The sequence below is a fragment of the Symphodus melops genome (genome assembly GCF_947650265.1).
Source record: "Symphodus melops genome assembly, chromosome: 19".
NCBI classification, from domain to species: Eukaryota; Metazoa; Chordata; class Actinopteri; order Labriformes; family Labridae; genus Symphodus; species Symphodus melops.
Genome location: NC_136709.1, coordinates 3,292,184 through 3,308,543, shown reverse-complemented (window position 1 = coordinate 3,308,543; position 16,360 = coordinate 3,292,184). Strand labels below are relative to the sequence as shown.

The window sequence follows — 16,360 nt, the reverse complement described above, 5'->3', positions numbered from 1 at the left end:
TTAAAATGCTCTAAGCAATAAAACATATGTTTTCTGTAGACCACATTGTGTTTTCACTTTAAGGCTTATGACCCCTGAACACAATGCCAAAAAATGGATCATCAAAAGCAGTTCACGAATGCATTTAAAATCCTGCACCTGAATCCTGCATACTCCAATTAAACGACCATGTTACAAGAAAAACCAGCCAAACTGTTTTCTCCGATGTGTTGATTAACGCTTTCCTTCAGGGACTCACAGCTAATTATAAACCACAACTTACAAGCAAACTCTGAGGCCTATCTTTCAAACAAAGGATTGACATAGAACACATGAATGGAGAACACTTAAACATACACATCAAGGTTTGAATGGAGCTCTGTTGGCATTTGTCTTCATGTCACCATATTTGTGGTTGTGTCCTGGTATACGACTACAACTACATGTGTTGTCTGAAAGAAGGTGAATCACTCCATCTCATTAATTTGACATGAAGTACCGTAAATTCCGTACTATTGAGCGCACCTGGATATAAGCCGCAGCGGCTAAAAATAAGTAAATAAATGTATTTGTACATATATAAGCCGCACTTGATTATAAGCCGCAGGTGTCCACGCTATAACAAGAGCTATTTACACAGACGTAGGCTACCGGTAACATCCGCAAATACTGTAGCGTCCGTACGGACGTTAAAGGACGACGAGAGCGTTCAAATAATAACTTTTAATAACGCGATCACTGTCGGCCGTGACCACGCCGTTTACAGCAGAGAGCAACACATAACTTGCCGTAACAATCCAACTCTCTCCCCCAGCGTTCTCTCATACAGCCACTCAACACGTTCTCGCTGGTGCATTCACTGACTCTCCACATAATCGGAATTATGAACACATTATCAACTACTGACTTTACAACATGAACCGTTACAATACGAAGCCTAGCCGACGGTGTCTGTAACACGGCTGATGAAAAAGATGACCGTAATATATTTCACAAGAAAAAGTCCATCCATTCACTGCCTCAGAATGACTTCATTACTCACTTCCTCAGTCTCTGTTGTCGCTGTCAGTGTCATCTTAACGTGCAGCAGCTCTGTTAGCTTCTTTGACAGCCAGCTCGATCGCCTTTAACTTGAAAGCTGCATCATATGTATTTCTCCGTGTGTTTTCCATCATGAGGGTGCGTGCATGAAGCGCAAAATGACTGATATTAAGATCCGACGTGACGAAGTCAAATGTTTTTGCAGCAGAAGCTCATTGTCCCCCATAAAAAATCCATGCATTAGCCGCACCGGAGTAGAAGCCGCAGTGCTCGAAGTGTGAGAAAAAAGTAGCGGCTTATAGTCCGGAATTTACGGTAGCTACTAAACACTGCCATTGGACACATTGTTGCCATGCCACCCTTTGGATACCGTTGCCCCAGACATGCCCTCTCCAACATGCCCTGCCCTCCCTTATACTGTCTGCCTTTCTGTGCGATGACTAATGGACCTCGGCTTCAATTCTTTTCACCCCCATCCACAGCCAATGGCCCCGAGCCAAATCACCTGGGACACTGAAAACTCACTCTCCCATGGACCCCATTGGATTCGTAGCCCACCCACAGTCACTGCTTCAACTTCGGAGAAGCAATGCACACATCATTTATCTTACTCCGTAAGGATCAGAGGTCAAACTGTTGTGCTAATCAGTTAAATAAGTGAAACATACAAGCAAGAATTTCTAGTTTGTTCAGTCACAAACCAATTAAAGAGAGTTTGTTCATGCATCACTTCCTCAATCGCACGGGGGTTTAGCGACATGGGTGGTCAGTTTACTGGGTTTATGTGAAGAAATGCTGAAACACGATTGACCAAATGTACTGTACATTATATACAGAGCTTTAAATCCACCACCAGCAGCATTGTGATTCACATTCCTAAACCATGACATCACCCATCCACCTTTTTCCTGAGCGAGTCTCCCCTTGGTAAGCAGCGTGTTACAGCCTCAACAGACAAATGACCATCGCTGCACTCTTAGTGAAGAGACTATCAATACTTCACGGTACATTTACGCATGATGCATTCCTGTGCTCATTCTGAACGCACACAGAAGTGCTTTCATAAGAGTCTGTACTCTGAGTGGCTTTCTCATGTGGACCTGGACAATAGGCCAGAGGATTTGGTTTGGACAGTTCTGCAGGGGCCCATCAGGGTAGAATAATACAGGCAGGGATAGTTATTTTGGCCTGTGCAACGTTTAAAGTTCCGCGACTTGATTTAGAGCCCATGTGCATCTGATGCGCAGAGGGCTGTTATTTTTAGCTATGACAGCACAGTCTGGAAACATGCTCGCCGTCTTTGATTGGCATGGGGAACAAATTTAATGAGCAAAAAGAATAATTTCAGAGAAACTGTGAAGATTCTTTCAAGTATTATAAGATTCTTTTAAATAAGCCAATGGCATTATTCTGTCTTTGCTTTCCTTTCTGAGACTCATCAAAGCTTTAACAGAATGTTGTATCTGAAGAAAAATGCAAAAAGACAAAACTACCTCTCATGCTAGCAGAGTAGATTTTGTACAACGCTACACACATCTCCCACTTGTTCCAATGCGTTGAGATGCTGGAATAGATTAGTTGTACTGCTACTGATTTTAGATGCAACATACTTCGGGTTAGGGTTAACTATACAGCAGACAATGATATGCTGGAAGTTAGACGTTGCAAAACAACCCTTGTTAGAACTAATGCAAATCTCTGTTACTGTGTCTGAAAAAAAATCCAACTCTTGTTTTGATATGAACTTTGGCCCTCAGGGAACCTATTGCATTTCCGTCTATTAACACAGGTGTTGTTCATAAATGGAATAGATTGATCTTTTTTTATTAATTGTTTTTCAAGTTATGTGTCAAGCAATCAAGATTATCAGCCAATGAAACGCAAATAATGATCATCATTCAAGAGTCCCATCAAATAATGGTCTTGAAGTGATTAAGACAGCTACTGATACGGGACGCCGCTCTAGTGCCTACGTGCATCTTCAAGGAAAAGAGCCCAGGATCAAGAGATCAGACACCCACCCTCCTTCCCACAGCCCCTCCAGCAATTCCCTTTTACCCCCTACTAGAACTATTCTTCAAAAATTCCTTCACTACTTTGCTTACGTTCTCCCTCAATTGCTTCCTGTCGGCCCTGCAATCAGATAGGAGAAGCTGAGGGGATGGGACTTTCAGCTGTTGGACTGGGAACTGTGCTCTCAGACGGTGACGCCAGGACTTCAGTCTCAGGCAAGACTGTCTGAGTCAGTGGCAAAACATGCACTGCGAGCCCTCATAGTGAAATGATACTCCTGAAACAGCATGACAATGGACTTCAAGGACATAGAATTTCAAAAACAGCCTACGTTCAGCCCCAAGCTTGGAGCAATGTGCAATATTCAGGAGTTGTGGTTGAGCCGGTTTCATTGGACTACCGTATAATACAGAGTCAGCAGTTTGTTTAACATGAGAAAGAAAGAATAAGTTAACGTATTTCTATTTAAATATACCACAATTGTGATTAACTACTTTAATCAGCTGTGGTTAATACTATTATTATGCTATAAGACTTAAATATTTCCAGACTGCCTCAGAGGAAAATGCAATCCAGTTTAGACAGAGAGTCATTTTCTATTGTTTACCAACAGCTTTTATACAGTATAATTATGTGCATTTCCCCGAGGTTTGCCCTGTCATTTGTTCCTCCTGTTAATGAATTGAACTCATCAAGCCTCCAGGATAAATGGTGATAGTTGAATGACTCTGGATCCATCAATTGATATTCCATTAGCAGGGACTCCACTTCTTCAAATTGGTTACACTAGTCAAGCTGTTCAATTTGTCTGTGAAGTCCATATCATAACTCTTCTTTTTTTTCTGCTTAAATAATAGTGAAAAGCTAAATCTCCACCATATACATGGCAGTGTTTCAATATCATAAAATCTTTAAGTGTCAACTCTTTCACAGCCAACATTTAAGAATTCTCATAGGTCTTGTTGGCTTCTAGCCTCATTCAAAACAAACACACAAGCACTGTTGGTTTTAATAGGGCCATGAGGCACAGTAACCCACCTTAGAGAGGAAATGCCTCAACTAACCCACTGGAAAAATAGGAGGAGGCCGATGTTTCCAATCCTCCAGGGATGTCATTAATAGCCATTTCATTTAGCTTGATTCATTAAAAGCCACTCAAAAAAAAAAAGGCATTTCCCGATGTGAGGAACATTCATAATGGTGTAGACCACATTAAGCAGGGGGTTGTCACAACTCTGCTTTTAGACTGAGTTTTCTGCTTTGATCAAAACTAATGTAGCAGCTCTGTGCAGCAGTGGAGGGGCACAGTTGCAGTTTGAAGCAAATTCTTCTAAACATGTTAAACCCCTTTATAGAAGCCACAACCACAGACACGAGTTGCAAGAATAAGAAAAAAAAAATTTGAAATCAGAACCAGTGCAGAAGCAGACGATCTGTGTGGAGTTAATAGTCAGTCAGCCGACATTTGGAGACACAAATTTTTGATGGTTTCATGAGACACCCTGAATCTTTGAGAACAGTATTTTACCCACTAGCACAGCTATATGGTGCCCAAATGACTACAGCCAAGCTTTGTCCTTTGTTTTGATGGACACACGCACATGCAGTATTTATGTTGGCCCCAACAACCCGCATGCCCAGTTGAAGCCTGGCTGGCCTGTGGGAAGCCTTGTAGGCTGCATTGTATGAGTAGGCTGGTTTAATTGCACCTCAGACATCTTTCAAACCTTTATTTGGGAAGTATTAACTGTATTCAAAAGGTCATCCACATGTTGCATTAGGAGAGTCCAACAGTTGCTGCTCTGCATGAGTAACAATACAGATGTTAATGTTGGTTTGGAGGTCAGATCAGGGGTAGGCCAACATTAGAAGGAAGCGCCGAGCAACTGGTGACCCACTTCTCTAACGTCCGACGGGCACTGCTCTGTTCATCGACTAGTCCGGATCATAGGGATAACTATGCTATTAATACTGTGAATGAGAAGGAAGTCAGCCACGCCACATTCCACTGGCCCCAACATTCCCACATATTAACAGAGCTCAGAATGAAATCCAATCCCTGGCATCACTTTCCCTCAAACCCCAAAGCGCTACCCAGTCGTGTCAAATTATTTCATACAGGAGGAACGCCAGAGTCACGAGCTCCCAGTCTAACTAAAGAGGTGTTATTATATATTTAGAAAAAAAAATTGGAATGGGCACAACCTCAGAGCTGGTTACCATGACTCTCAAGAGGGAGGAGGAATCTGGACTTCCCAGAGACTCAGCATTCTTCAAACACCCCAGAGTCTCATCTTCATGAAGGAATGACCCTTTTCCATCAATACAGTGCACTTATCCAAATTACACTGAGGCGAGAGATGATCCAGCTCTTCTTCGTGATGAAAGGGCCAACACTGGACTGTGTAAATCACCACAAGGCAACACAATTATACTAAACCAATACACTCGCCACAATACAATATACTGAGTACTGCAACAATAAATATCAGGAAATATTCCCTTTATCGAAATGCAAACTTCACCATCTGCGGCTAACTTACCAACAATTATTTAAAGTTCATTTTTCTGTGCATTTACTGCAAATTGACAAAACAGGATTGTCAAGTCCACAGACTTTGAAATACTCTAATGAATGTTGAATTTGACCAACAAAACTAGTGTTACAGTACTCATAATACAACATACAGACATAAACGTGCTAACAACTGTGCTATTACAGATGTTTTGAACAATGAAACCTGTACATAAGAGGTCATCCTTTTAGTTTTGCAACTATAACTACTAAATTTGCTACATTTGCAATGTTATTATGATTATGTGTTTCATAAAAGATGGTGTATTAATAACATACTGACTTGAAAATTAAAACAATGCTTTGCCGTTTCCATTTTCTGCTAAGCCAAGATATGTTTTCACTTTAAACTGATGCATTTACAATGGTTTGTCCTACTCGCCAATTAGTCTTCATGCACTCTTATGGTAACAGCCATTACACTTGTTTTCCATGCATTACAAATGGATTGTTAGCATCAAATGGTGTGGCTTGCCATCCTTTGTGCCAAGATTTGAAGACCGTCAGTAAGTGGGCATGAGCACTCTATATTGTACATTGTTAAGCTATTAATCTTGCCTGGGTAAGAGGTCAACAGCTGCAACATAAAGGACAGAGGGCTTCTGGGTAATGACTGGAATGCTCTTCTGGTACAGTGATAGAAATAAAGATCAGGACAGCCCTCAGAAGTGACCAGCATTTTTGTTTAAATAGCCTGCAGTAATGCTGCGCTGAATTGAGGCACTGTAACGAAGAGATATGCTTACACATCATAAGCCCCTGAAAGTGTGTCACTGGTTCAGATACAATAGTGCCATTTGACACACAGTGTGGGGACTTCCAGTGAGTGAAATAAAGGAACACAAGAATTACTTATAAAATCTTCATGAGTTTTTTCTCTCCCTCCATTCAGCTGTAAATACAACATGATAATAATGAGAGATGAATTTAAGCAGCTTTACAGACCTCATCTTATTCGCTTTTAGTCCCTACCCTGATGAGGACGCTTTTGAGCTGAGAGTCAACAGCAGGGCTGAAGCAATACAAGTCTGACCATCGCTCACTAACTCTCCTTCACACTCCCTCTAATCCTGAGAGAGCCGTTCATGCATCCATAATGGTCGATAAAATATGAAAAGCCCAGAGCCTGCTGACGGCAGCACAGGGTGTGCATGTACACGGCATGTGAGTCCTCAACTTTCATTAAAGCCCTACCAACACAATGAATCTTTTAGCGATGTCACTCTGCTTGCCCCCCTGGCACATGTGAGAGTAGGAGTGAGGATTTCCAGCAGGCCGAGGAGTAAGCCTTTAATGTGGTGGAAAAGGATACTGTCTTGTTCACAATGCAGAACAAGATCAAAGACAGAAAACATGGCCATGGTAATCTATTAATTAGTTTTGCCTTCTTTTCATCAACCTTGAAATGCAAACCTATGAAAGAACTTATTTGCTTAAATTGTTTGTCTTTTGCTTCTTTCATATTGCTATAATCCAGTGGATTACCTGTTTGAAAGCCCAGCCTCCAGGAATACGTTTAAAATCCTGATGTTTGGAAGGTTTTCCATCCAACAACCAATAAGACCCAAGCAATCCAAAACCATGCATCCAAAACCAATTTCACAGGTGGAAATTTGGAAGGATGATGCATGAACTTTCATTACTGTATTTTTGACACATGCAAGGGTTTACAGCTAAGATGACAGCATCTTAACTGGGATAGGCAATGCTTCCAAGAGGAGAAATAAGGCTTCTTAGAAAAAGAGAAACCTTGAGAGATAAGGTTCATGTTTATGTTGGTCTAAATTGCTATGGAGTATTGGCCTCCCATGAGGCGAACAGGAATGTATATACTGTAAAAAAGCATTAGCATAAAGAAAGCTGGATTTAAAGGCAAGTTGAAGTTGGTCCCCTTGGTTCCAGGATGGGTAGTTGCTGGGAGTACATGCAGAGCACATATGGAATGTCTGGCTTACACCAAAGAGTGACTGTGTGATTGATGAACATGTTCATCTGCCCACATCTATGACCTAAAATAGACCCCCCGTTTACTATGTATGACAGTGACCCATCCTCCCTCAATTCCTGAAATTCCTGAAACAGTTCCTCGAACTTCAAGTCAAGCCCTAGAGATCCCAGGCTAAGCTTTTCGCTGAATCCAAACATGGATATCACCCTCAACTGATTTACTTCCAGCTCGAAATGTTGGACCCTCATCCGTCCTTGAAATCATGCAGCGTTCTCCAATGAAAATAGATCTCAGAAAAGTCTCAGTCCAAGACGGCCTGCACCAGTACACGTGGAGCAAGACCTGTTGTCAACACAACTGGAGAAAGAGCCAAGACGGAAAGATGCCAAACGTTTCACAACCCAGTTGTTACTGCTGTTTATGACCAATAAAGCCCTTGCAGATATTGTAAAGCTATAAGTTTGACTCCAGCGACAACAACACAAAAATGAGGAAACTTTTTCATCTCTGTGGGATCACAGGAACATATGTTGCCGACCAACGTCTTTCTACTTAGCTTTCTGCTTGGCTAACATCTGACTGATGTTTATTTTATTGCCTGCAGTAGTCTGTGTTTGCTATGATTGAGCAGTAGGGCTCGGCACACAGATAAATGCTTTAACATCTGAAGTCTGTCTTGAGTGCAATCTCCTACTGGGTGAACAGCCCTGTGGTGTAGCCGCTTCTCATAATGACCAGCAGAGTTACGGGTATCAGTGTCAAGCTCATGTGTCTCTTACTTACCTACTTTAGACGGGCTGCCCCTAGAGATGAGATTGTCCCTGTGTTGCTTCACTTGAAGTGTAAAAAAAAAAAAAAAAGAGCTTTTTAAAAACAGAAAGTCACATGAAATTTGGAAAAACCCCTGTAGAGTCCGTGTCAGAGTCTCTTGTTTTGCTGTTTTGTGTTTCGTTGCCAAATTCCATGCCTCTGCTGAGTCTGACGTTTAACGGCTGAAGCTGCTGCGTTTTGTCTGCTCTCTGTGAGCTTCCGAGCAGAGCTCTGGATTTCAGCTGACTGTGCTGGGAGCTGAGCTGTTGACATTGTCCCCGCTCGCTCGCTCTCTCTCTCTCTCTCTCTCGCTCTCTCCCCCTCCCTCTCGCGGTCTGACTTTGAATCATTAGCCCTCCCTCCTCCTTTCCATTTGAATACTCACTCCAGTGTATGACAGCATCAATGTGGATGTCATTGAGATGGTGATGGAGTTTCTGTGATTACCAGTGCATATTTATGTACAGTATGTGTGTGTGTGTTTTTGGGCTGTGTCAAGGGAGACGGCAGGATGAAAGGATATCACCTTTGGCAGTGTACACTTCTAATCCCAACCCACAGTATCTCGACTCCACCCAGTGCATTCCCTCTCTGAGCAGGAAAGAAAAGGTTTTGGATAGGGACATATCACACAAACGCCCAAAGGAAACCCCTGTTCCTGACTCTTCACACCCAACACAACACACACAGATCCATATAAGCACAAGCACACTTACAGAGAAGCCAAAGACAGAATTCAGCAATCATAATTTCTACTATGACACAATCATTTCCCTGAGGTCAAATCTGTTTTGAATACAAGAAGGTGTGTTAGGTTGCTTGATTGTTGTGGGTTATGTTCACTGTGTTGTGTCACACCTTTATTAGCTCAGGCAAATGTAATGCATGGAAGTATGGAAGGTTTGGGGGGGTTGCAGTTGGCCAATGACATTTTTATGTACGTTACTTTGATAACGTGAAGGGTCACTGAGTGCAAGCTTTAGTGTTAAGTACTCAAGAAAACCTAGGACTCCCATTGTACTGGCCAGGACACGGTGAAAAAAATGTAATGAATAAGAAACAGATCTCCAAGAAAATGTAGATGAATAAGTTGCTAACAACGTTCCGAACAAAATCAACTCATCAATTAAAATGTGATTTTCCACTCTCCTCAGACAGTCAGTGCGTCTGAAAAAGTTATCCACAGATCAATCAGAAGGACCTTAACACGTCATTGACAGCCTCTTGTGCCAAAACTGAGGGATCAATAAAAAATCTCCTGACACTCTCAGATGCCACAGATTTTATCGAAGCTAACCTGCAGCTTGGATGATAAGGGTCAAATGTGAATTGATTTCATACTGATTGATCTTTTGCTCCTCGAGACTGGTCTCGTCTCATCTACAAGTCAAGCATTGTGACAGCTTGTCTGGTTGTGATTTTGGATCAATACTGGATGATCGAGTCCAGCCTTGCTTATATTTGCATAAAGATAAAAGAGCATCTGACGAGATCTTTAGGAAGAGAATTGGGTACATTGGGTATAATCATCTTGGAAACAATCCGCTATTTTCTTAAGACACATTAGCTTCTTCTGGGTTGACCATTAGGATTATTTCTGTTGGCAAACAAAATGATAAAAGATACCGTGGTGAACTAAGGCTCCCACTTCAAAAACTGTGATTTTCTGGCTCTTGCTGCTAATCAGTCTACACAGCTGATTTGTAGGGGTCATTCGAGGCCATGTGGTAGGATAGGTAGTATCTGTGTTGTAACTACCTGGCTAACTTGTATAAATGGAGCATGGGTCTGTTGAAGGTTGACACGGTTTTGGTTAAAGTGGGCCATAAGGACGGTTACGTCATGTGGACAGGACATCGGGGCATAATAGGGACACTGCTTATTGTCGTGCACTTAGCTGTTTTGGCAAAAATGATCAGGCAACATTAACAACCAATGGAGACCACAGCATCCACCAAAAAATCTTCTTGCTAAACTACAGTCTGCATCTATATGTATATTTCATATTTTTGATTTTTTTTTTTTGCCCTGACCAAGACTGACAAATGTAATCAGTTTAAAACTGCACTGATGTTCCAGAGAGAGGAGAAAGGAGGACCCTTTTTAGTATTTGTCATCTTCTCAAGGGACACAAGACAGATGACACCAAGTTGCTGGCGATTATGCCTGGGTACATTCCTGAGCGTGCCCTAGGGACACATCCATTAGCCCGGCTCTTAGACAGACTGCGCTCATCTCCATGACGTCCACTTCCCCAACTGCGTCTTTCCCTTTTTCCTTTACTTTCAGTGCATCATCATAATTATTTGCATCACAGCTGCTCTGTCTCGAGGGTAATACCTCCATCTCAAAAGCAAGGGAAGTTACCCTGAGGAATAGACTAAGCTTCAGCACCAGTCTAGCAAAGTGCACCTCAGATACCCCAGAATGATCCATCATGGTATACATAAGCTTATTGACACAACTGGAACTGGGCTGGGCATATATGCAAGAACCCAACTTGTTCTCATAAATTGCTTGCTATGCGATGCTTCATTGGGATCAATCTTTGATAATTGATATTAAACACACTGCCTGTTTAGCATATGTTAAAAGACAGCCTTTTAAGATCTGATGTTGAATTACATATTGAACATTATCAGCTACCCAGGCGGACTTTATCAGCCTATTCACTCGTCACCTCATTGTCTACAAGCAGGGTAGTAGGAGCACTTGGTCTAAGTTCTAACTATTAACTTGTATGGTAACAAACTCCAGAGTAAACCACATCAAGCTTTCTTTAAAAAAGAAGAAGAGTGGAAGGTAAAAAAAAACAAAAAAAACGGCCAGTCTTTCACTTGTCTCAGACAGCATGTATTTTGCAGACAGAATGAACAAAGGAGGTTGCACACTCATTTGCAGCTCCATATCCCTGTACATGCCAGGCAGATGATTGCAGTTTGTGGCCTCGACAGACTAGGTTTAGGTGAACTTTCACTGCACCCTGGGTAAACTTGAGTGAGGCTGGTGTTTAACTATATCACTCTTAATGGAAATGCCATAACAAATAAACCTTCTGCAGGATCTGTCAAGCAACACTGACACTTCAGATAGGTTGCTTGCCTTTTTGCAGAACCGTGTGTGGTGGAATGACACGGAGCTCCCGAAAACCTGCCAGTCACTTGTCAGTCAAGTCTGTGAAGCCCACAGCACTGCTGTGTACACCAGCCTCAACCCACTGAGGAGGTAGATGAACGACCCAAATAAGCATTCCAAGCAGTGATATTTGGAAAAGAAAAACTCACCGGGCAGGAGCACTCACCGTCTGATTAACAAGAGCAACGTTTTGTCAGGGAGTACAGTAAAAAAAAGAGAAAAAAAGCAAGGAAATTGGCACCTTCTCTAAAGTTGGACAAAAGGTTGAATGGAATATTGGACACGAAGAAGTGGGTCACCTCAGGTGTTCTCCTACAGGCTCATAAACCATTCTTTCTCCCTTAGATCTCTCATGTGCAGGAGCAGTCAAACCTGATAACGGAGAAAAAACTGGAGAAGAAGTTGTAAAGTAGTGTTTAAAGCAGCACTGGCGCCAGAAGCAATCTTTCCAATGTTGTCAATGAAAAGTTGTGGCGAGAGTCCTCCTATAATCTGCCAGAGCAAATATGGCAAACAGTCATGTTTTATGACGTGTTGTTTCTTATGTATTATTTAGGTTTTCCCCCTTCCCGGGCAGCTCTGATTTAAGTTTGTTTTGTTGAGGCGAGGAATTCCTTGTGACAGCACTTTGCACACAAGCATTTCTTTCACGCCCGCACAGAAATAAATTGCCAGTGAGAAAAATAACGCTGCAGCACAAAGCCTGAAGCCTTGACAGCATAAACATTAGGGCACATTTTTATACATGGTGTAATTGTATGTTAGCTATAAATCCTGATAGTGGGGAACACTATACTATCCATCTTTTAAATGCCTCACAAACACAGCGTAATGACAGTAAAGCCATAAACCATAAATCTAACTGAGGTCGTCATGTCCACATGGTGCTGTTCACTCCTGTTTAATAAAATCACACCCCTTCTGTAAACATTCTTTTGTACTGGTAGGATAAACTCCTTCATGTAGGTTTTCTTCTCCTCAAACAGACACTGAATCAACCTGCTTTTATCCATTTTTACAAAGAATAACAAAAGTATTTCACCAGGATTAGCAGTCATTAAACGCTGTTTTGCAAAAGCATTGGCCATCTGAATGGCTCTTTCATCCCAAAGGCAGACTAGGCAAGATCAGAGGTCACCCTGTCACTTGCTCTCTACAGAACTTCTGCTGTCTGTCTGGCTGTGAGCCAGCGAAATGCTGCCATGTTTGGACAAAGGTCCAGCTTTCTGCTGACTGACTAATGACAGCTTCATCATGTTGACCAATGATGTAATGCCCTGATCTTTGTGCATGAATGACATTACAAATAGACTTTGAATGAAGTCAGAAACTTACTTGCGATGAAGTGGGACTGCCAACCATGAATGAAACACTAGACACTCCCTTTTAAGGGGAAATAACGAAATAACGTCATTAGAGCATAAGGGATGAGTATGAGCTCAAAGTGTTCATCAAAGACTGACAAGCACATTGGTTATAAAATAAATATAAATATAAAACTGTTGGTGACATATTGTGACAAATACATACTCCATAGAGGGCGCAGACTCAAAGGATTGGCCAGTATGAATACAGAATTCTTCCTATAAGAACACTGAGTCATCAAAACAAATACATACATCAAAACAATCACCATTAAACACTATTAATTCTCCTGACGTCAGCTTACAAATGAGTAAAAATGCAGGATGAATATTGTTCATTGTAAATAGACAATGATATATAAAGGACCAAATATTACGCCTCATAGTTCTAAGTTCACAGTCCCCTGTTGCATTTAACAAAGTGTTTGGTAAACACACCCACACAAGTCTGTCTATTTTTGAGATATTACTGCAACAACAACAACAACAGCTACTAAAACAGTAGCAGTGTCAAGCGATCTTTGGAGACGCTGAAGAAGGCTCTGTGCTAAAACGCGCCCATTGTTAATCTGTATGCTGCTGCGCTACCAAGATAGATGTACATTAAAGGACATTTAGTGTGTTGACTTTTTGGTCCCTCCATTAGTCTTTGGTGAAAATCTGATTTAAACAAGCGTATATACGGCAAGTCTATTAAATTTAATTATACTATCTTTTCAAGGTGCACCTTTTTCAATAACATTTTAGTTTTTCCAAACAATCAATATTAAATAGATTTCAATGGCTCCAGGTGTGTGCATCATCAAACAGTGAAGACTGACAGACAATCCTGATGGTGAAAAATACTAAAAATAATAAAACTGAAAGGAAAGGGCCTGGCTTCTTTTCCAGATGCTTGTATTCAAAGGCAAGGTTTATATATTCCAGTTGCTGTTATATTGGCAACATGGGGACTCTGCTCCACGGTGTGCAACTTCAGCTGTACAACTGCCATTACAATTTATTGCCGTTTCTTATCCCGCCATTCAAACGAAAACGCTCAAAAGTACTGATCTTCTCAGGGGCGACTTTCTAGTACGAGCTGACCACAGACTGAACCTAAAACAAGTCCTCTACCTGAGCCCTTCCAGGTGGAAGAATGTCCCTTCTTAAAATCCATTCAAAGCAAAGTAAATCAAGGTTTTACATTTCTCTAACGCATTACACATGTCCATTTATGGCTGAAGAGTGTGCTGGGAAGTTACTCCAGTTCTGAACAAAGGTATAGGGGTACCTTCTCTCTGTTGATCGCATCATTGTCCTGCACACAGACTCAAACAGTCATTGCTCTCACAGTTTCTTCATAAAGAACATCTGGGAGTCATCTGTTCTGCGAAACCAAAGACCCCCTGTAAACAGGTGGGTGTCTCCATCCGTGGCCTTGTGCCCTTTTTCTTGACTTTTGACCTCTTGTTATCGGATAGAAAGTCTTTGAACCCCGTGGCACCCTCATGGACACAAACAGAGCAGTGTCAGCAGCCAAGGTCAAGTAACCCACCTGGTTCTAGAAAACTTTGAAAGTGTGACGCCAGCCCATATTTAATGACAATTTTGTCAGCCACTATGTGATTTTAAAAGACTGGATAACTTGGAGGGAAATTTTCTTTTATTTACCTAAAGGTTGAAGATTGTCTGAAAGAGCTCAATCACTTGAAAAGCATGTTAATGTCAAGGCACATGGCAGAGAGGGAGCAGATCAACCAAAACCAAAACCAACATGTCAGGTTACAGTTTCAATACAGATTTTATTGAGCCAATGAAAAGCTGTTGTACATTAACTATGACAACCAGCTCGTGTCTAAATGTGAAAGTAGAGATGCACTGATCCACTTTTTTTCAGTTCAGTTCCAACATATATCATACCAACACCAATTCAGATATTTCATTATCATTATTGTTGGTGTTGGCATTATGTGTATGGCTACACAAACCTACTGTAAAACTGACATTGCATTGCACTGGCTTCAAATACAATTCATTAGGAGCAACAAATGTAAGGTTTTAACGTTAAATATTTGAAACTAAGAATTGTACTTTATAATCACATAGAAGCAGCTGTTCCATCTATTCTGAAAGTCGTCATGGAGACAATTTGAGGGTACATCAGTTCAGTCTGGGATTTTCAAAGCAAAACATTTTGAGCTCAGAATGTTTAAAGTGCCCAAAGATCAGTGACGTGGCTCTGTGGCATCAGTCCGATACCGATATTAGATCGGATTGGTCCCATCTCTATGTGAAACAAAGCAAAAGTCAGCTGTAATTGTGAATTTGCATAATGCTGTGACAGCAAAAGCAAAAAAATGGCCAAACCTTTGAAGCTACTAGGGCAAAAATAAAGTTCCATCTTCTCACTAAAGATTTTATCACAAACCAGAGGAAGTGGATCGGCTAAAAATAGCCCCCTTATTTTAATCTCAAAGTCTTTGGCCTGGCTTGACCATAATGGGTCCTACCAACCCAGTCAAACCCACAGCACTGCTGCTGAAAAGTAAAATTACAAGCTGCCATTTTTGACCTTTTTCTCTTAATTCCTTTCTTTCTTTCAGATGTAATGCTTGGCTGGCTGTTGAGCTGCACTGAAGATGTCTTCGGAGCTTCACGGATGACAGAATAATAACAAACATATCCTGTTTATCTCTACACAGCAGGTCACGGCAATCTGTTCCACTGTTCATTTCAACACAAATCCACCCGTTATCATGTCTCTTTGTGGAAGGAGCAGGCATGGTTTACTTTAAGAATACAACCACAAAAACAAACCAAAGACAGATCTAAATTCAAGAGCTTCATAAACACCACCTCACCCACAATGTAGCTAGACTTTCCCTTTCAACCATGTGAGGGAAACTTGCCCAGCCAAATGACCACCAACCTTTAACCCCTCAGCATCACTCAAGTCCACGTGCCTCACATTCGAACCAACCACACAAAGCGTTTGTCAGCCCAGCTGCTTCTTATACAATGGGAAGGGTCAGACAAGTTGTTACACTGATTTACTGTCCCCCTTAGCAAAGGAGCACCCTGTCACTTCCTGTTCCCCAGCTGAGAAGAGTCTCCGTAAAAAGTTACTGTGTTGTGTCTTAGTATAAAACATGGACATCATCACCCACTGGTTTCAGAAGGAGCTAAAAAGTCCAACGATGACAGCCACAATATTGGAAATGCTATCTCAACCAGACCTTCGATCAATCTGGAAACACTCAATGAGGATGAGCTCAGTCGAGCCTTACCCAGCCTGTCAATCAAATCAACCCAACCCCTAATTATGCAAATGTCTGAATAACTGAGAGCTTAAAGAAATCCAAACAGATGAGTGACTCGGCTTCACTCCGTGTGAAAATAAAAAGAAAAAAAGCGTTTTATATTTAGTTTGGGTTTTTTAAATAAGGCTATCAGAATATTACTTTATGCTTTAAAAATTGTCATATTGTAATGGGACCAAGCAGGAAAATGCTG

At 41.5% G+C, this 16,360-nt stretch overlaps 1 protein-coding gene across 3 annotated transcripts in view; it reads right to left on the bottom strand.

The window, feature by feature from the left end:
- The window catches only part of daam2 (dishevelled associated activator of morphogenesis 2), a 117,713-nt gene that overhangs the window by 84,457 nt on the left and 16,896 nt on the right, over positions 1–16,360 (bottom strand). Inside the window, exon 1 of one of the 3 annotated variants that reach the window (XM_079369897.1) lies at positions 8,340–8,623. The exons of the other annotated variants lie outside the window; for them this stretch is intronic. The gene's annotated coding sequence lies outside the window, so the exon portion shown is untranslated. Of the gene's footprint in view, positions 1–8,339; positions 8,624–16,360 lie in introns of those variants that run through there. 3 annotated transcript variants of the gene reach the window in all.